This window comes from Apteryx mantelli, chromosome 6 (genome assembly GCF_036417845.1).
Source record: "Apteryx mantelli isolate bAptMan1 chromosome 6, bAptMan1.hap1, whole genome shotgun sequence".
In the NCBI taxonomy this organism is placed as follows: domain Eukaryota; kingdom Metazoa; phylum Chordata; class Aves; order Apterygiformes; family Apterygidae; genus Apteryx; species Apteryx mantelli.
This window is the reverse complement of record NC_089983.1, coordinates 44371458-44391946: the sequence shown is the minus strand read 5'-3', so window position 1 is coordinate 44391946 and position 20489 is coordinate 44371458. Positions and strand designations below refer to the sequence as shown.

Sequence of the window (20489 nt, the reverse complement as noted above, 5' to 3'; positions counted from 1 at the left end):
TTAGAAACCAAATAAGTGTGTCTACTAGTACAGACAAAACTTTGGGTTTTTTTAATCTAAAGTGAAGAAGCATTCCATGTAATAGAAGCAGCTTCCAAAACCCCATTCAAAATAAATATGTTTCAGCTACATAGTGATACTGATTTCATTTTCTCTAATTAAACTACCACCAGCGGATATCAACTTTTATTAGGGTTTGTTATTCAAAGAATTTTTTAAAAATTTACTGGGGAGGCAAATTGTTGGGAAAAAATATTAAATTGCTTTAAGGATAATAGTCTATCAGTTCTTTGGCGAGACACAGCACAGATACGGAGCTGAAGACAGAGGAAACACAAGTGAACCAAATCAAAATAGTAAGTCTGACACAAGAGGTGTTTTAAGGCCCAAGACTGAGTTACTTTTGCAACAACACTGCAGCTGAGTCACACAGTTCTAAGTAACATCAGCTTATAAAGACAAAAGGGTTTGGCCCAATGGACAGGTATGTCAGGGTTAAAAGCAAAGACAGTTACGTCCCTTTCTCTTTAGCCACAGAACTACTATAACATAGTGCGTGTGTATATATACATATATATATAATGTATACGTACACACATTGTGTGTGTATATATATATGTATACACTATCTATATATGGAGAACCACTGTAACAGCCATATATCAGCTGAGTCACACTAGCAATAGTGACCATAAGCAGAAACAAACATACACCACCATCTGCACTGTGAGCCAATTCATAACCTTCTCCGTGGTTCTCCAGTGAGAAAACTAATGCGCTGGACTGGACGGTGACAGCTGTGGAGCTGCATACACATACCTCTGCCATCCCTGCTCCAGGAACACTAAACTCCAGCAAAGAGACAGGGCAGACAGCTGGCGTCAGAAACATCTTAAAATAGCTGCAACTAAGACACCAGAGTTTGCATGAGCATCCTCAAGGCAATTCTAACAGAACTCCAGCAAGACAAAACTGAGCAATTACAAAATGCACAACTTCCCGGGAAGATGGTGTTATGGCTATAACTGCTAACATTGCAGGTAGCAGCTCAAAATTAGCTAGGTATAGCCTACCTTATTTCAGGCTACGACTGGATATTCCACACAGTGGTTGTAAAAATTATAAAACGGAATACTTGTAATTTTATTTCCTCTGAATTTTCTTTCCCACCTTAAAATTCAGGTTTATTTTTCAAAGGCTTATCTCAGTTGAAGGAAAATCCAGTGCCTAGGAGAGCACTGTAACTGTCTAGTTTACAACAGTCAAGCTTATTAATAAAAAACCCCCTCAGCATTAGCCTTGCATTATTGTTCTCTAACATAGGAGAGTGATAGACCTCCTTATTAGATAATCCAAGCCATTCCCTGCTGGAGTCTACTAGTCCATTTCCCTGGAGATTTAATGCAAGATTATTTGTTATAGCATATTTCGATTTCATTGCCAGTCTAGTTTTATTGGACCCAAAAGATGGGTATTTCCACCACTATTCCTCTCGGGAAGCTTTTCTATTCTAATAATCTATTGCTGTTGGATTTTTTCTTGGTATATAGCCAAAATGATCTTTCACCCTCCTTAGCTTCACTCCATTACTCTTGCTCAAACAAACCATTGGCATGTGAAACTTTTAAATGAAGAAAAATATTCTTCAGATACTTAAAACTACACACAACCAAGAATTCACCAAATTTGAAATGCTAACCTTGACTTTGTTTTTTGCACATAAAACAGTAATACCCATATTAACTGACAGAAGGCTAAGTTTAAAAAAAAAAAGTCTAGCAACAAAGGCCCATCTTCAGCAGATTTACAGTAAGCTGGATTTTGGGGTGGGTTTTTTATTTTGGTTCATAGGATTTGTGAAAAGCACAGGACTATAACCCCTGAATAGGTGTTTTGGTTTGCTACAAGTTCGCTACAAGTTATACAGTGCAACAGCAGCATAATACTCTCCTCACTAACCCTTGCCAAACCCTTTTCCAAGTAATTGTTATTGCCTGGAAAATTCGCACTTAAATGGTAACAACTAGGTTTCACCAGCCAAAAGCTTATACTCACAGGTGTTATCAGATGGGTGGGGGTTTTTTTTGATCGTTAATTTGTTTCTTTGTTACTTATCACAGCAAACAGCGGACAAGTTCGTGCACACAGTTGCACTTTTACAGAAAGTTTTGTAAGAGGTACAGTTTCTCTGAGACCTATTCCATGCCTCTTACCAAAGCAGTCACAAAGAAAATCAGTTGCTGTATTTTGCACAGTGACATTTATATGCTAGGAAACCGAGGAGAGAAACCTACAGGAAACTTTCAAATGACAAAAGTCGATTGTGTCAGGGAATCAAACTACACTTGATGCCAGTACAACCAGTCAAACACTCTTGAAACTGAATTAATTTTAAAGGACTGGATATTAAATTCTATCCATGACAGCTGATTAGGAGACATCATGGGAAAGACAGGTAGGTCAAAAGGTAGAGTTGCATGTTTACTTGCTATAGATGAATATGAAGTAGGAAGTTTTGAAAGCCATGGCAATACAAATACCCGGTGAAAGCCATCAAGACATGCAGAACTTGGCATCTCAGTCTTGGACTGTCGCTAAACAGGTTCACACACACAAAGGGTTAAGAAAAGGGAAAAAATCCTAGAAGTTCTTACCCTATAGAGACCAGTTTCTGAAGTTCAAAGACAATGTAGAACATTTTCCCTATTCTGCTGTTTTAAAAACATCCAGATATTACTTGATTTGTTTACACTTTTGGATTTAACAACAATTCCAAAATAATCTGTTTAAGACCTATTTTCCACTAGAAAAATAATTCAAACCTTTGCAGGTTCCTGCTACTTTTCCTCCTTACAGCACATAGTCAAATTGCTGAAGACAGAAAAAAATTTCAAAGTATCTCTTTTCTCTTTATAGACAGACAAGCTAGGTGAACACAGAAGCTATAACCTTTTAAAACAATAGATTGAAGTGACCAATAGTAGGATTCACATTCCCCCCTCCCCCCCCCACAAAGCTTATTTGTTAAAAATTAGTTTATTTAATTGTTAAAAAAATGTCTATGGCTTTCACTTCCCATGGAATCATTTGCTGCCTCACAAGAAAGACTAACTAGCAATACCCACTTCTTGCTTTCTTTATGACACTAAGCTCTGCTGGTTTTGCAACTGCTGAAACCGTAGGACTCACTGCTCTTATTTTCGACTTCAGACTGCTTATCTGGAGGGGAGGGAAGAGAATGGAACAGAGAATGGCACAACTTATTCCACACTAGGCTCCCTTGCTAGAGATCAATCTTAAGAAAAGAAACATATCACCTTCTCACTCAAAAAAAAAAAAACCCACCCATCAACCCTGTGCAAACTCCTTGAGGTTTAGAATTGAAGTCTAAGACTATATTCAAAACAGCAGAAAAAATGTTGTCTTACAAAATGTCCTAGTTACGAAGGTGGGAATGTATAAGGTCTTATAACTTGCTAAACGGGATAATACGTTTGTCCACCTTTTTTCCAGAACAGTCTGCTTGTACCATCAGTTCACTCTTCTGCAGGCAGATCATTTTACTTAAGTCTGAGCAAACAGTACAAAGAGGCTGGTGTAGGCCTATCAGTGGTGGCCTGGACAATCTAGACATGGCCAAGCAGACTTTAGTTTGGCAAGAGCAGCAGGGCTGATAAAAGAGAGTAAGTTGCATCAGGCCAAACTCACGCATTTTTGTAAGCTTCTTCAGCTGCCTTTGAGAGGCTCTTCCCGGTAATATCTTCCGTGAAACACTGCATTGTAAGCTAGCACTGCAACCAGCTGTCTTACTATCCAAAGTCACATTTCCAGAAAGCATGTTGCACAGACTGAAGACCACACAAACAGAAGCCAAGAGCATCTAAACTTGAATGAGCCAAATATCCCTCCTTGATTTCTTCTTGGCCTTACAAAGCCTTCCACTGGCTATGGCAGGTAAACAGATTTGGTTTCATCTTTAGTGATGTCCAACAAGGCAGACTGAAAGATGCTCCAAGTTTGCCTTGGATGCTGCACCCACTGTAGCAGTTCAACAGATTACCCTTGCAAAAAGGAATGTCCACATCAGACATAACCACACTGTGAACCACCCCAAGGAGGCAGTCTCATTACGTGTTGAGCAGTATAATGCCTGCAGTGCAGTTACAGAAAATTACTTTCAAGAGAGAGGAAAAAAAAAAGAAAGAAAGAAAGAAAAAAAAGAATATACTATCAGGAAATCAAGAAGAGAGCTAGAATTAAGTGACAAACCAGTTCTTTGCATACGAGTCCAAAAACCTCCGTGAAGGCTTAGATACTGTAATTTATCAACAAACCAGATAAAATACACTTGACAACTTTGATACGTTTTTTCCTCTTACGACTCAGTGAGCAGAATCTCACAATTGTTGGAGGATATGGCAAATTTCCAAACATGACTTTTGTTTAAATTAGAAATGATGCCCAGCCTGTAAAACAATATTCAGAATTAAGGACTGTAGAATAAAAGCCTATCCTGCTTGATAAACTTATTAATATAACCAATCATAGCATCTAACTCTGGAGACAAAGTTTGCCACCCACAAAAATCTGAGCATGCTATTGCCTATGTAGCTTTCCTCCTACTTATATCATGCCTTAAAGAAAAAGGGAGAGAGAGTAACTGCACTTTAGGAGAGAATTTGAGAATGAGGCACCTTTCACCATAAGCAATACAGGAATCCAGAGAAGCAGAAGCCTCTCATGGAATTTAATAGTATAAGCTCAAGTTCTCAAAATTTGTTCACTTTTTTGTTTATCACAAAATTTGTTCTTTTTTCCTCAGGTCAGCTATGTTCCCAGTATATCTTTGAAAGTTTTCTAAGACATAACTGCGTATTTTCAGTTTCTTATAAACTGTATCACACATTTCAACACAATCATTCTTCCACAACCATTTTTAACTTCAGAAGTTTGTTTGCACATAGGTAACAAACAAAACCTACTTTAATAGCTCTGTGGGGAGATTAAAAAAGAATCAAAACTAAACTCCATCCATTCTATTCCTTTGGAACCGTATGACAAATGCAGTGACAGACTTAACAATAAGGTTGCATCAACTTTTATAGCCAGTACAGTAATATATTACATTAACCTACGATTACCCAAAGAAGCTACCTAGAGACTTCAGACAATTCGGTTTCTAGGGTAATATTTCCAGAACTACAGTAGTGCGACTCAAGTCTTTAAAAAAGTTCATACAAAGAATATACTTAGAACTTTCCAAATGCATGAAAGAATACCTGAAAGATAGGTACAAGTCTAATTGTATGCAAATAATTACTGCAGTTAACTTCATATGTGTCACGGATATGACATTATTAGTCGAAATGGTTGCATTTTGGCCTCTGTTACAAACAACAGTTATTCAATTTAATATTTAAATATCAACGTGACCAGCACACATTATGCTCATAAAAAAGATGTAAAGAAGTTTAATATTACCACTATATTTTGCTCCATCTCAGGAGTTGAAGCAAATTTTAGCAAGCATTTGTTCACTAAGTTCATTACAAAACAGTTCTACTGATTTTGTCTGTAAGTTTCTATAACAAACAAACAAATGACTCTGAAAATAAACTCAGTTACCAAGGAATCCATCTGTTTTAAGACTAAAAAGCTGCTACCAAAGAATGCTGTTTTGTTACTCAGGTATCGCTTACAGATTAAGTAATTCAGTATCCCTATTGTGATAGATGGTGAAGACAGTAAACAGTCCCTGCTCTAAAGAACTTTTAGAAGTTATCAGCTAACTAATATGAATCATTACATCAATACAGTAAGGGCTCAAAGCAAAAAAAAGTGACTTGTATTTAGACTGCATTTCAACTTTAAAGCAGTGACTTTTACTGCAGTTCCTTCTGTTGAAAATGACCATCCCTCACAAGCTACAGGCAACATTCAGAAAGAACAGATTCATCAATTAGAAACTGATAGGAAGAGAGAAAGCCAGGAAAATCAGACTGCTGGGAAAAGTAGATTTCCAAGAAAAAGTCAAAACGGAACAGAGAACTAGAAAGTATGACACCAGAGAAGAAAGTTATATCAACTGTTCCTCAGGCCAGAATGAGGAAGTTCTGCATCTACCTGCAGTTTCAGTTGTTCAGGAAGCAACAACTGATGTAACTAACCTCAAACCCTTTCAGAGACACCCAGTCTAATCAATTCCCCAGACATTTAATATACTACAAACCAATCCATTTGAAATAAATCAAGTGCAAGTCATCTCTCCCCATTCCCTTCACCTCTATTCTTAAACCTACTTATGAACCAATTTTGCAAGTCTTCAGCTAGTGACTTCACCAGCTGGAGATGAGCTCTTCTGAGGGGATAAACATTAAAGGAACAGTCAGGAAGAAGGAAAAGAAAAAGCTTGGCTCCCAAGTTTCATCAGTGATCCTCTCCATGGCACAAGAGAGGCAGGTGCAACAACATGGGGTTCTCCACCCCATGAACTTTGGGAGTTTCCCAGCTGCTGGAGACATTTACCATAAGAGTGCTGCCTACACCAGGAGCTACTCTGTTGCATTCTCCCTGGCACACAATTACTTTTTCTTCCTATAAAGCAGTAAATTGAATTACATGTCAAACGATAATTCACCTTTGACCCACTTACGAAGTTAAGTTGCAATATAATGCAAGGAGCAAATGTCACATGAATGAAAGTGGATGGAACTGACACAGACTGTTCAGTATTCAACTGATATAGTACCACTAATTAAAAGCTAAGCAACTGTCTATTCTAAAGCAATCATACAGCAGGAATATAAATCAAACTAGAGCTTTAACCAGTGCTGATCAGCTAAGTGTGCAGAGATCTAAAATATATTTGTATTAAACATTTGCAAAAAGAATGTAAATTGCCATCTTGAAAGTGTTCACAAAACCCATCCTCTTCATTCCCTATATTTAGCAATGAAATCAAGGAAGAGCACACTAGACACTTCTAATAAGGAAAACAAAAAACAAAAACCCATCCACTCACAGAAATCCCTCCTAGTCACCCACCATTCAACTTTACATGAAGCCCACTTAAAAATCACATAGTCCACCTTTAACCTCTGAATAAACATCATGGAAAAGAAACAAGTTTTATTCACTAAAACAAAGGTCAAATTCTCAAACTGTGAAGCGTGGTAACGTTTGTGTGATGTCCCATTATCTTTGATGACTGCCACAGGGGGAAAAAAAAAAAAGTAATCTAATTCAGTGAATTTGTAGGTGTGATATCTCTAGATTATTCCATGCCAATGAGTTTCTGAATCAGTAGGAGTATCTCACTTCCCACTACATTTCCTAAATGCTATATGTGAACACTGATCAAAAGAACACTGATAGGTATAAGGAATCACTTTGCAAGCATATGTATAAAGAACATTTAAAACACCTTGACAGCTGACAAAAAAATATTTCTAAACCAGGTTACCAAAAACCACATAGGAAAGCTATCAAATGCAGGTAAAATGAGATGATGAAAGTTGAAGGTCTGTTATTTAAGGTTACTCCAATACTGAACATACTCCTGCCAATGTTCAGCCCCTAGGGATCAGGCACCACACAAGTTAGGAACAGCTAAAACGTTACCAAAAAAAATGAAACATTTACGCAATGTAATACAAACTCTAGTAACATAGTATACATGCTACTTAAGAAACCCACTGAACTATGGCAAGTGTCCATTTTCTCTCAGTAAAAACTACTACAGAATCTAAATTTCCATTATGAAAATATCTCCAGTCCTTACACAGTTGCAACAATTCTATCCTAAGTACAAACTAAAGCAGTGATTTCCTGCTCTCATTTGAAGTGACAGTTCCAATACGAGTCCTTTCAAAATGGGTGGGACAAGCGGAAATAGAAACAAGGTGCCATAAGGAGATAAACTTGGAATTTTCTCAAGAAAAGGCAAGGAAGAAACCTGCCGTGAATATGCAGGTATTTTGCAGAGGGAGGAAAGAACAACGAGCCAAGGTAGGAAAGCCTGTTGGAGAGGACAAGCTGAGAGCTCACTGCATTAGGGCATTACACAGCCACTGAGGGAAGGGCCTCCTCTTTTATCCTAAAGATGCAGCGTCCAGGACACATATGACAGGACACTGACACTTTCTACACTTTCCGAAGCATTCATGTTTTGATCTAGGGCACCACATTTTGAAGATCAGAGGATTTTATGATTACAAGTATCAAGTCTTTGGTTTTAATTAGCCTAATGACCTGATTTAGATTTCCTTATTCTTAAGAACGTTTCGTCAAATAAACAGAAAGCAAAATGGGCAACAAGTTGCAGACTTCTGGACAAAAAGAGACAGAAATGCCTACAATGAATATATAAGCCTGTCACAGAATACTGTCAGAAAAAAAAAATCATTAATATCTACTTCTCATCAGTAGAGGAAAAAAACAGAATGTGATGGGGTAATTTTGTAACTCAAGATACATGGAAGCCCACTTATGAGGGCATCCCAGATTTTGGAAAGAAGTTCAACAGGAGAAACTTCTAACTATAATCATCCCTAAAAGGGAATAAGATGTAAAGAGAAAAAAAGTGAACAGTTATAAGTTAGAGATGTGAAGAGACAGCATATGTAAGAGTGGAAAAACCACATATGCAGAGGGAAAAAACAAGAAAGAATCAGTAGAAAGGGAAACCAATGAGATCTATGTGCAAATGTTTTAACTACAATATCTGTTACTGCCCTGCCCTCAGCTAATTCTTTTCCACTTTAACTTGTACTGTTAGTAACAACTGCTGTCATTCTCTCTCCTACATACTCATTTTAGATGCCTGTAAAGGCACAAAAATTAGCGGAGAAGTAGTGTGTTTAAAAAAAAAAAAAAAAGCAAGCGAGCGAGAGAGAGAAGAGAGAGAGAGAGAAGTAGTTTTTATAAGATGTGACTTCAACCAAGTGTCCAAAACCTGCAATCACTGTGTATTGACAATTAAAATCTAGTAGTATTTAAGATGGGAGAAACAAACTGCAAACTACTGAAGTTAAAGCCTGGCAAAAAGCTCTTTCAAGGCAATATAACACCAAGGATATTTCTGGATATTTCAAATCTCAGGTTTCCAAAAGAGAGTTAGAAGTAGCTTCTGGTGTTGTACCAAACGCTACCATGTTTGTGACTTTATATACAAAAGGCATATTGTTTAAAAATGCTTTTCCCTTTCCCAAGCAAATATCCACTTACAGAGAGGAAAAAAACACTATGCAGCAGAAGCACACTGGAAATTCCTCACAAATATCTATGTTTGTCCCAGTTATACCTCCCTGAGGAACTAGTTAGAGAAGCCAGGTAAACACTTCTAGTTTTGGCTGTGACTGATAAGTTAACAGCACCCCTTTAATAAGTAATTTTTACTTCCAGAAATAATTAGCAAAAACATTAAAAAAAAACCCAAAGATTTGGTTTTGTCCAGAACAGTTAAACAAAATACCTTGATAGCTGTGCAAATAGCTCATCTTCAGTACCACTATGATACAAATTACTCTAACCATATGGAATACCTATCAAAATTACTTATCCTGCAAAACTGGTAAGAAGAATAAGGAATGACCAAACTTGATTCTCACATATTGTTTCACGGCAGAAGGCTAGAAACAATCTTGTTTGTTCAAATAGTATTTTAAAAATTCTTAACACCATTTTAAAAAGGATATCTTCACAAAGCAAAGTTGCATTTTTAAGTAAACAGATGTTCTTAGTATATTACAGTTAAAGAATCGTTAAGTCAGTAACAGTGCTCATGTTATTGTGTTTCATTTTTGCTTCTCTCCATTCCTTATGTTCCTTCTCAACTACAATTAGTCTTGAACGGTCTTAAGACGATGCAAATTTCACTAGACTCCAGTGAACTTCAGTAGATGACATCATCAGGTGAAAACCAGTGTTAGTCAACTTCACTTCCTGACCATGTATAAAATGGTGAGCACTATACAGATGAATCAAGCATGATCTTCTAAATATTATTCACTCACTGCTACAGTTTCACAAGTTTTCCATAATCCCCCCAAAAGAAAGCCCAAAACAGCTTTTCGTTATGTTAACTTGTTAGAGGAAGTTTCATGTCACAGCTTAGAATCAGAACAAGAGTATATAAGCAAAAGAAATTTTTTCAGAGAGTGTATTAGTGTCTGCCCCAGCCTTGCAACGCAAAGCACACACGTCAGGGCCTGCACTGGCTTGCTCGTTAGGAACTGCTCAAGGTATAGATTGCATACATGGAAATAGAATCAGTCACACGGCGTCCCCTGGGTCAGTGCTAGGACAGCAGTAACACCGAGGATCGTAAGGCCCCAGGAAGGCGCGGACTCGCTGCTCGCGGGGGGGGTCGGTACAAGCGGCCCACCCTTCACCGCTGCGCCCGTTCGCAGCGCCGGGCGCGGCCCAAGCGGAGCCGAGCGCGGAGCCAGCAGACGCCCCCGCCCCGGCGCTTCCCCCGCGCGTCCCCGCGCCGCAGGGGCCGGCTGCCCCGCGGAGGGCAGCGCGGGGCAGGCCGGGCCCCGGCGGCGCCGCGGCCCGGCAGGAGGGCGCACACAAAGGCCTCCCCGCCCCCCCTCCCCCCCGCCCGGCCCTCCCCGGCCGCGGCCCGCGGGGCCCGGCGCTGCGGGCGGTACGTACCGGAGCGCGGCGCTGGCTGGGCGGCGCGGCGGGGCTCATAGCGCCGGGGCGGAGGGGAGGCGCGGCGCGGCGGTCACCGGGGCCCGGCGGCAGGCGGAAGCGGCGAGGCCGGGCCGCGGCGGAGCCGCATCGCCGCCCGCGCCAGGGCCGCGCCGAGAGCCCCCGCCGCCCCTCCCGCGCAGCACGGCACCTCCCGGCTCCCGTACCGACCCGCTCCCCGCCGCTCCTGCCGCCGCACTTCCGGGCAGGCAGCGCTCACGCTGCGCCGCGCAGCGCCGCTTCCATCCGGGCCCTCGCGCTCGGCCCCGCCCTCCCCGCGGCGACCGTTGGGCGGGGCGGGGCGCGCGGCCGGCCGTTGGGCGGGGGCGGGGCGCGAGGCCGGCCGTTGGCGGGGGCGGGGCCGGGTGGTTTCTCTTCGCCCTCACCTGGCCCCCGATGCCGGCAGCTCCCCGCGGTGAGGGGAGGGCGGTGGCGGCCGTGTGTGCGGGCCCCGCAGCCAGGGCGTCGTCGCAGGGCCCGAGGCAGGATAGACGGCCCTGGCTGCTGAGGGGGTGAGGCGACGGCCAGAGCGCCGGTCTGGGCTGGCTGCGGACAGTCGCCCCCCCCCCCCCCCCCCCCCCCGCTTTTTGGAGCCTGGGGGTGGCGACGGGGGGGACAAGCAGCTTCGGGCAGGCACATGGTGCCGAGGGGATGTAGGTGTGAGGGAGAGGAGGGGAATGGCTGGGAGCAGGTGGCCGGGGTGCTCCCGGGAAGGCTTCAGGTGAGGACGGGAGCCGGCAGTACCAGAGGGGAGGAAGCCCAAGGCTTTGTCGTATTAGCGTTTCAGTGGGGCCCAGGAGTGCTTTTGTGAAGCATGTGCCCAGTCATCATCCTTACTTACTACTCTGGTTCACACTGCAGGCAGACTTGGAGCCTCTGAGGTTTTTTTTCAGATGAAGCTAAAGCTGAAAATTACACTCGTGAGCTCCAGCCTCTAAAAGGCATTAAGATCTGACAGCTTGTCCTGTGTAACCACTCCCCACATGTGTAGTGTTGATGCTGGGTTCTCAGCATCCTAGCTGATACGCAGATGAGCACCTACTGCACCATGTTACATGCCATCTGCTGCATGTGCTTCATGGAACAGCTCCCTGACCTGTGTACTTCCATTCTATCCCAAATACATTCAGCATCCAACAGTTTTGAAAGTCTTTTTTCTGATGTTTCCCCTAGCCCAGGTGGAATTAATTTCTATAAGTCATTGACATATCTTTTTAATCTGTTGCTAAAAATGTGCGATTGTAAATTTTGTGCACAGTACTGCAAACTTGTTTGTGGAGGGTTGTATATAAAACTTAAGCAAAGTATATTATAATTTTTTTCTAGGGGCCAGGGCTTTAAGGAAAATACCAACTGTGGAGAGAATTAAGAGTCTCGCTGACACCTTAATTACCTCCCTTGGGAATGAGCGCTAGGAATACGTGTACAAAGTATTGTGCTGTGTAAGGATACCTAAGCTAGCAAAGGTCTCAAAATCAATACAACCGCATTAGTGAGGCACGTTGCCTTGGATAATTCACCCTGCAGGGAAAAAAACTCTACTGACAGGTCCATGCTGCTTTTTGTTCACTCAGAACTATTTCAAGAGCCTTTCTACTTTGCTTTTGGATGGCCCAGCATTTTCTGTTTGTTTGGGGTCTTTTTCATACCAATGCTTGTAGGAAAAATACTTTAGAGCCACAGCTAAGACTTACTGCATTTAACTGAAGAGGATGCTTGGAGGAGAATTTGGCTGTTACCTTTCATATGACCCATCACTTAGGAGAAAACACAGCGTACCTTTGTCAGTCTATGAGACATTAGTAGAACGCAGGCTGTCAGGATTCTTGATCTCGTGAGCTGAATAGTGCAATGCTTGGAGAAGCTACTACAAATAGGAAGTAAAATTTTCCACTCTTGCAAGACAGGACTAAATCTCCCCCAACAGAAATCAGAGGTGCATTCCTAGTCATAACTGAAGAATGTGTAGTGGGAATCTTAAGATTTAGATTGATTAGTTTGGCATGCAGTAAAAGCAGTGGCATAAGTTAAACTTAGCATATAGTAACTAACTGCCATCACCTTTAAATCCCGTTCTAGAGAATGTCTGCAAGGATAGGTCAGTGATAGCAGTTGTGAAGAACACCTACATATCTGTTAGTTGATAAAGGGTAAGATTACAGCTCAGAGGTTTTTGGCTGCCAGCAATGCGTGCATCCCTTAGGCTAAAAAGTTTTAACTCCCTCTCAGATATATAATATTCTTGACATGTGGGCAAGTGGAAGAGAAGGGCACATAAGTGGTTGCCAAGTAAAACAGCTAGCACTTTCCAGATCTGGAGTCTCCAGTTGGTTTTAATAGAAGCTGTATTTATTTTCCTGCCCAGTCCTATTCTTTGCTATTCACCTTCAGATTCCTATTTTCATGTCCTGAGTTTGTTTCTCCTCTCAGAACTAAATTAAAGTGCACCATATAATACCAGCCTCTTGTGTCACATTAAGGTGAAATACTGTCAAGTCAGGATACATCAGTGTTATTTGCATTATAGTAGCACTTAGCAGGTCAATTGAGATAAGTGGCCTTTAATACCAGACATTTTACAACACATAAGAGACAAACACTGTTCTGAGTTTATAATCTAATTAGGACAGAAAATGGTAGAGAAAAACAAGACAGGGTGAAATGATTAACTGCACTTACAGAACAAAGATTCTGCCAGAGACAACAAGAGAACCAAAGTTTCCTGAATCCAGGGTCAATGCCCTAGATCATACTTTCCCAAACCAGGCAGCAGGCCACAGGAATATGCATGTGCAAAATACACTACTTTCTGACAGAGACTTGTTTTTTTCCTACTCCTATTTATATTTTTCAAAGCTTTTCATGGAAAGCAGCTAGGTTACTTTCTGAAACAAGATTAAAGTCAAAAAGATGAAAAACACTGCTCCAGACTTTTTTTCCTCACAGCTTCCACTGGGAAAGAGCAGTGCTTCTACTGTACTGCAGTGGTGCCATCCTTCACTGGGAGGTCCTCATACTCCTCTGTTACAATCAAGTTGGATCCCTTCTTGAGGATGGACTTTTTTAATCACCATACTTAATAATTCTTAAGGGTTTCTTTATAGAATAATTTTATTTAAGAAATGCTGCCAGAAATAAGAAAGAATATTAACATACAGTTATAAAAGGATTAGCATTTGGAGATTTAAAGTATTCCAATCTGGGCAGGCAGTACAGTCCTCTTTCGAGGGTGATCAAGTTTCGGACTGTTGGGAACTTTCACCCTTAGATAAACCCTTAGAAATAAAAATCCTGTTTGCCCCTATGTTAACTGTTTGAAAGAGGATGTATTTTAGGGTATTGACCAGATTTCCTCACCTCACCTTATATGGTGTGAGGTGTACTGTCTGAATGCAGCTGCTGTAGTGATGATGTTAACTCTCAGAGCATTTAAAATAGATTCTTTTCAGTATTAGGCATATGAGCAGTACCACAGACTTAAGGGGAGTAGTTGCATATATAGACATGCATTTAAGTGATTTGCAAGATGAAGTTATAAGTGGAAGTCATTCTCTACCCAATGGGGAGCTGCATTTCAAAGGCAAAATTATATATCCTAATTACAGATTCATAATAAACCTCTTTGAGATCTTTTTGGTGAAAGCCAGCATTACACACACACACGCACTGCTGAAATACATTTTCAAGATTCGCAAGTAAATTAAATCATGAAAATCAGCTTTTTAAAATAAAGTGAAGATGAGAATAATAATTTGATTTCATTTGTTAAGCAAGTTAATATTAATCATTTTTGTTAAGTAACTGATGTTAGAAAAATCAATAGCAAACCACCTATCACACTGATAGTGTCACATGCTTTCTATTTTCCTTTCTTGTCTGTTGTTCAAAGGAGAGTACTTTCTGGAGGAACTATGGTAAATCCACAATATCTTATTCTACCCAATCTACTTTTAAGAGAGCAAGCAGACGACACTGCAAAAGTACAGTCAAGATATATGGGTGATTTTGCATTAAATGAATGCAAAGCCTGGTCTAGCTGAAATGAGTCTCAGTTTCATGGACAGTTTTCAAAGCGTACAAAATTTCAGCAGAGAAGTTTTTTAGTCTGTATATAGTGTGGCTTGGCAGTAGAAGTAAAAGGAATTTAAAATTTGAGGATATTAAGGATTACCCAATTTAGCTTGAGTTTGCCACCTTAACTTTTTTTTATGTTTTGCTTCTAGGTTTTCTTCCTGAAAAGGAAAAGATAAATCCTGTTACACTGCAACAAACAACTCATTTATTACAAGTTAGTGATACAGCTCTAAAATTATTCAGTAATGTTTCAACAGAATGAGTCTTCACTTGTAAAGGTCAGTGTATTGAAACCGGCATGCTTCAGTGGAAAATATGTGCTAGTTTTGCAGAAAGGTTTTAGCAAACATGGAATTTCTTCTTAGGGAGAAGGGTGAGATTCTGTAAATAGCCAGTATTGCAGTGGCTATAGCTAAGAGCCTACCGGAGGTGGAGGAGTCAGACTCAAGTCTCTGCTTTGCCTGAGTTTTGATGTCCTTTCCATTAGGGTTTTGGTCTCCTGTCTTTCACGTCACAGATAAAACCTTAACCACAAAGGTATTGGCTGTTGCGCAGTAGGATTCTTCCCTGTTCAGACTGTTCTACTTTGTATAAACAAACATTAATTTTAGCAGAGACTTGAACCTGGATCTTCCAGTCTTTGCCTTAGCTCAGCAGATGTTCTGTGTGAGCTTCCATTTCTTGTTTCATTAAAAATAAATAAACATTTCAAAGATTTTCATCCAAAATGTGAAATGGGAAAACATTGAGTTTTCTGACTATCATAAGATGGGCAAATTTTTCCCACACAGTTTTAGTCAGCTTTGCAACACATTTTAATTCAAGGGAAGCTTATATGTTAACAGCAGCTGAATTTACTCCCTGTAAGAGAATGCCTGATGCTTTAAAAAAGAAAGTTTAATAAAAGGAAGTTATTTTGTCTTGTCATGTTCTTCTCCCTAAGTTTCTCTTTTTGTTTGTTTTGTTTGTTATATTCACCGTTATATCTTATCTTAAGCTAGGTAGTAAGGACTTCAAATAAGGCATCACATCTTCATATAGATATTTCTTCAATGCATAATGGAAGGGATCTCACTGGAGATTGCTGCAGCAGTACATGACATTAATTTTTCTGCAAAATGTCCTGATGCAAATCACTGATCATCTGTTGTTAGTGCCTTCTCAGTATTCTCTAACACGTGTATTATCACCAGTTTCTTATCCCCAAAAATCTCATCGTCCTTTCAGTCGTCCACTCCTACAAATCTTCCACTTTTTCCCTACGTTTTCTCTATGCAAATATATATTGTTGAATTCATTCATATTTGCCAGAACTCCACAACTATGACTGAATAACTGTGTGCTGTGTCCCAGGTTCTTTCTACTTTACTCTCTCTTTACTGTGGCCTCTCAGAGCCATTGCAATGTCATTGAGGAGATCACAAATAAGATGGCAAACCTGTGTTATTATTTGATACGTTCAATAAGACACATCTGTGACAACTACCACTCCTGTCAAGTTCATGTTCCTTGCTGCAAATCAGGAAATGTTTACAACTCTTTCAACGTAAACAACCCTTTCCCCCCACACACGTGTATAATGAAGTGTTTTTTCATAATGAGAAGTGATAGGCAGTCTAAATACAGGAATCTGTTCTGCTGGCTGTGTATATAATTAAAAACAAGAACTACAACAGCCATTTTGCTTTGTTCAGATTTCTTTAAAAATATAGTTTCCTAGGCTGTAACTTGAAACTAAAAACATTCCTGAATGTGACAGAATTTTTATAAGATTCTCTAGTGTTCAAGATGATTTTTTTGTGAGTTAAATATATTCTCTTCAGGTCTTGCTAAAGGATGAGAAAGCCTCTTTTAAGTTCTTTGTGAATCAGCATTCCTTTCCTCTCACAAAGAAAAAGAAAATCAAACTCTGGTATTTTTAAACGTAGTACTGAATCTTTCCTCCTCTATTCCCTCCTGCTCCCCAAAAAGCAAACACAACAGGGCATACCCTTTTAGATACTTTTTGCTTCAGAGAGTGTGGAGGTTTCTTTTATATACCAGAAGGCAACAAGAAAGGACAAATTTTGCTTTGTGGTTGATATTCATAAATTTGATAATGAATCCAAATGTATAGTCTTTGTCCTCATTTCAATACATTAGCAAATAACTTTTAAAAATCCTTTAAAAGTTACTTTCAGATAAGAAAGCACAACCATGAACTTCTGAATTTTATATGGGCTTCAGACATCGTAATTTGTAAATTCATGTAAAACCATTGTCTGAACATAATTCAGCTGGCTCAGAGAGGATACAAATAGTCACAGTAAACCTGATCATTTCATTTGGGGTCGCTGCATGAAGATCAGGGTGCTAAGTCACATTCAAAGGGGAAAAAACACATTTCAATCCAGAATGTAAGTAAGACTTATTATTTTAGAAGTTTTTTGGTTTTGAGATTTCTATTGTGCTGGCTCTTGAAATGGCTGTTATCCTAGCTGATAGACAAAACCCTTAATTGCACTGGTCACGAGAATATTTCTTAGCATCAATATTCCCAAAATTCTTGTGAGTTTTGTAGCAGGGGTTGGCTCAGTTGTCTCTTCAGCTAGTAATAGCCCAACGTTTCTCTGAACTCAACATTTTACAGGACTGAGCTCCTCTGTGATACTTTGCAAACCAAACATTTTTTGCAAAGGTGTTAAACATGGAGTACTAAATATACAACTTCTAATAGTGACCAAAATAAACAGCAGTATCATTTTAATATATGTCTATTTTATGCCTGCCAAATATACAGGACAGGTAACTGCACATGTATTGATTTTTGTGAAGCTGATGTAATTAATGTGGATTTATGAGGTAGACATGCAAATGCCTATTTTGTTCAATTCTGCAGATTTTACAGAAAAAATATCCTGTTTTGTTATATTTTTCTCTTTTTTCTTGTGCAATTTTTTTGTATGAAATAATATGTATAAAAATGGATTTGGGGAGAAATGGGTTATTTATAGTTCATGTTTTCACTTTTTATACCAAAATTGACCTCTGTTCATTCAGGAGGTTATATAACCCTAAAATGAATCATGTTTTTACCATGTATCAAACAGAACATTTTCGTTTGACACTAAATTACTTTTTCTTCATTATTTTTCCCTAAAATACAAACTTTCTACTGGCTGGTTTTTTTCTAACGTTTCAATTTCATCAAGCCCCCAAAATTGTAATTTACACAGTTTTATTCACCACCATTAGCTATAATTGATCCATTCTTTGTAAAGCTTCGGAATTAGTTAAAATGTGAGGGTGAAAGTATCCTCAAAGTAAAGATCATTTAAATGTGTGCTGTACTATTTATGCCAGATAATAAGCAATATAGATAAAAATAGTAATCAAAACAATGTAACCCATGCAATAAGTATGAATTTATATTGGAAAATCTTCTACTAAGTAGAATGCTTACTGAGTTTTGCAGACAAGATGTGGTCTCACTTTAATTTCATCTCCAGAAATAATGAAGATTTGTGTAACAAGTGAATCACTGTTCATTCTGAACAGTGAACGCTTATGAAATAAGGGTACATAGCGTATCCTGACTACCAAAAAAAAATTCAAACACCTTTCAGGATTATTTGAAGGATACCGGTACAAACCTAATACAAGCTGAAAACACTGAAGAGCCCCATGGTGTTTTCTAATAAAATTATGCTTGATTTGAAATTTTTAAGTGTCCAGCTCTTCTATTTTATGACAATACAGAGTTTTGTTAAATTGAGATGTCCAGACTTACCGATCTGCATGCTTGAAGAATGACTAGTTATAGACTAAAATTACTATTTTAAAGTGATAAACTTGAAAAAAGTTAAGATGTATTTTTTAGGAACCTTAGTTTAAATAAGCACTTTTGAAAGTTTTAGTTGAGGAGAGTATTTTGAGCCTAAGTTTGCAGGTCACTATTTTATTCCCACATGAACTCTCAAAATAGATAAACTGTACAGATGTAGATGTTATACTAAAGACATATCTTTAAGATGTGAAATATATTCCTATAATAAATTGGTGGATTTAATTCTTATGGAGACCAAGACTTTGAATATTTCGAGGATACTGTACTGAAGCAGAGAATGTTGATTGATGCTTACATGAAGTTTGATATTTTCAGTAATATATTTGTCTATTTAGATTTAATGTCTTTTTAGACATAAGTATTTGCCTTAAGTTCTGCAGTTCTCAATAGCACAGGTCTTGCACTGTTGATGCTTTCTTCTAGTTGTGTTCTCCTTGATGACAAGCATTTTGTGTCTTAAGATATATTATGATTCATAATCTAAAGAGCTTCATCTTATTCAGAGATTTGAGAGATCTTATTCCTATAGCAAGAGCTCAGATGAATAATGTAATATAAGTAGAGTGTATCAGTCAGTGATGGAGATATTCCATCTATATAGATAGCTTAAAACTGCTGGTCAGTTGAAGGTAGATTAAAGCAGATACTGGTATCCAGAGTCAGATTTTTGTCTGACATAAGAGTTATATAGTGATAAGATAGTGTTTGTTAGCCTCTGAATCATGTTTCAATACTGTAAATGGATGCAAACTTCATTTGAGATTTTAGCTCTCAGCTGCTTTACTAAATTTACATAACACAAATGCTTATTGGTGAAGAAAATTATGTAGTAAGCTCTCATTGATATTATGCTCAGAGAAGGTCAAAATTACACTTTTAGCAAAAGGTGAAAGTAGCAATTTTTTTTCTGAAACAGTCTATTGACACCATTGTTTTGCAAAGGTGTGAGACTTGCAGTAATTATACAACATGACAGAGCATATTTGCCTGCGGGTTTCATTCTGTATTTATTTTTATTAATTTAAAAAAAATCCACATTTTTTGTATGCACCTACTAAAAGCCCAGCTTTCTTGCAACTCAGAGTTGAGTTGCTTAGCAACTTTTGACTCTTTCTTTTTGTATGCTTCAGCTACTTTACATACATACTTGAAGTTTAGAAACTGATCTCATACGGCTGTTTTACACCTGAGTAACTCTATTGATTCCAACAGAATTATCCACAGTGGTATAACAGGTGGTTCAGTAATGGTCATATGCAAAAAAGAGGAACTGAGTGTGGAACAGTTGCTACATATTGTATTTAAATTAATAACATTTGAATAATAGTTCCATAATAAGTCTTGGTGATAAAGACCAGATAGATATGAAATACATTTCAGTAGTTGCATAATTAAGAACTAGAATGTTATACATCCTTTGAGTTTCAGTATTTCAAGCTGTTTTTACAAACACATAAGGTAGTTAATTAAAAAAAACAACGCAGCAAACTATGTTCATCCTGCTTGACTACCTTGAATTGTCTTCTGAGTGCCAACATAGACCTGAAGATGAAGTGTGTTATCTCAAATTCATTGGCAATTGTGGATGAAACTCTAAAAAATGTCTTCAAAGTTCACCATGAAAGATCAGATTTGTCATCTAAAACATATGTTTGGTCCCGTGAGTTTTAAGATAATAGAAGACAGGTAGCAGGTTAAAATGAAGAGATTCAAAGGAAGCCGTGATCTCATAAACGTAGAATAACCTGAGGCTATCCAAGGTTCTCTGAGTCATGTCTCACTAATGATAGTTTTGAGGTCTGATGAATATGATCAGTTTATTTTGAGAAGCAAGAAATAAATCAGCAGCAATACCTGGCCAGAAAGAAACAGAGATCAATTGGCACAATAGATA

The 20489-nt window shown here is 38.9% G+C and overlaps 1 protein-coding gene across 1 annotated transcript in view; it reads right to left on the bottom strand.

The window, feature by feature from the left end:
• SPOPL (speckle type BTB/POZ protein like) overlaps positions 1-10714 on the bottom strand; it is a 37675-nt gene extending 26961 nt beyond the window's left edge. The window contains exon 1 of the mRNA XM_067299397.1: positions 10657-10714. The gene's annotated coding sequence lies outside the window, so the exon portion shown is untranslated. The remainder of the gene's footprint in view (positions 1-10656) is intronic.
• Between the last annotated feature and the right edge of the window lie 9775 nt (positions 10715-20489).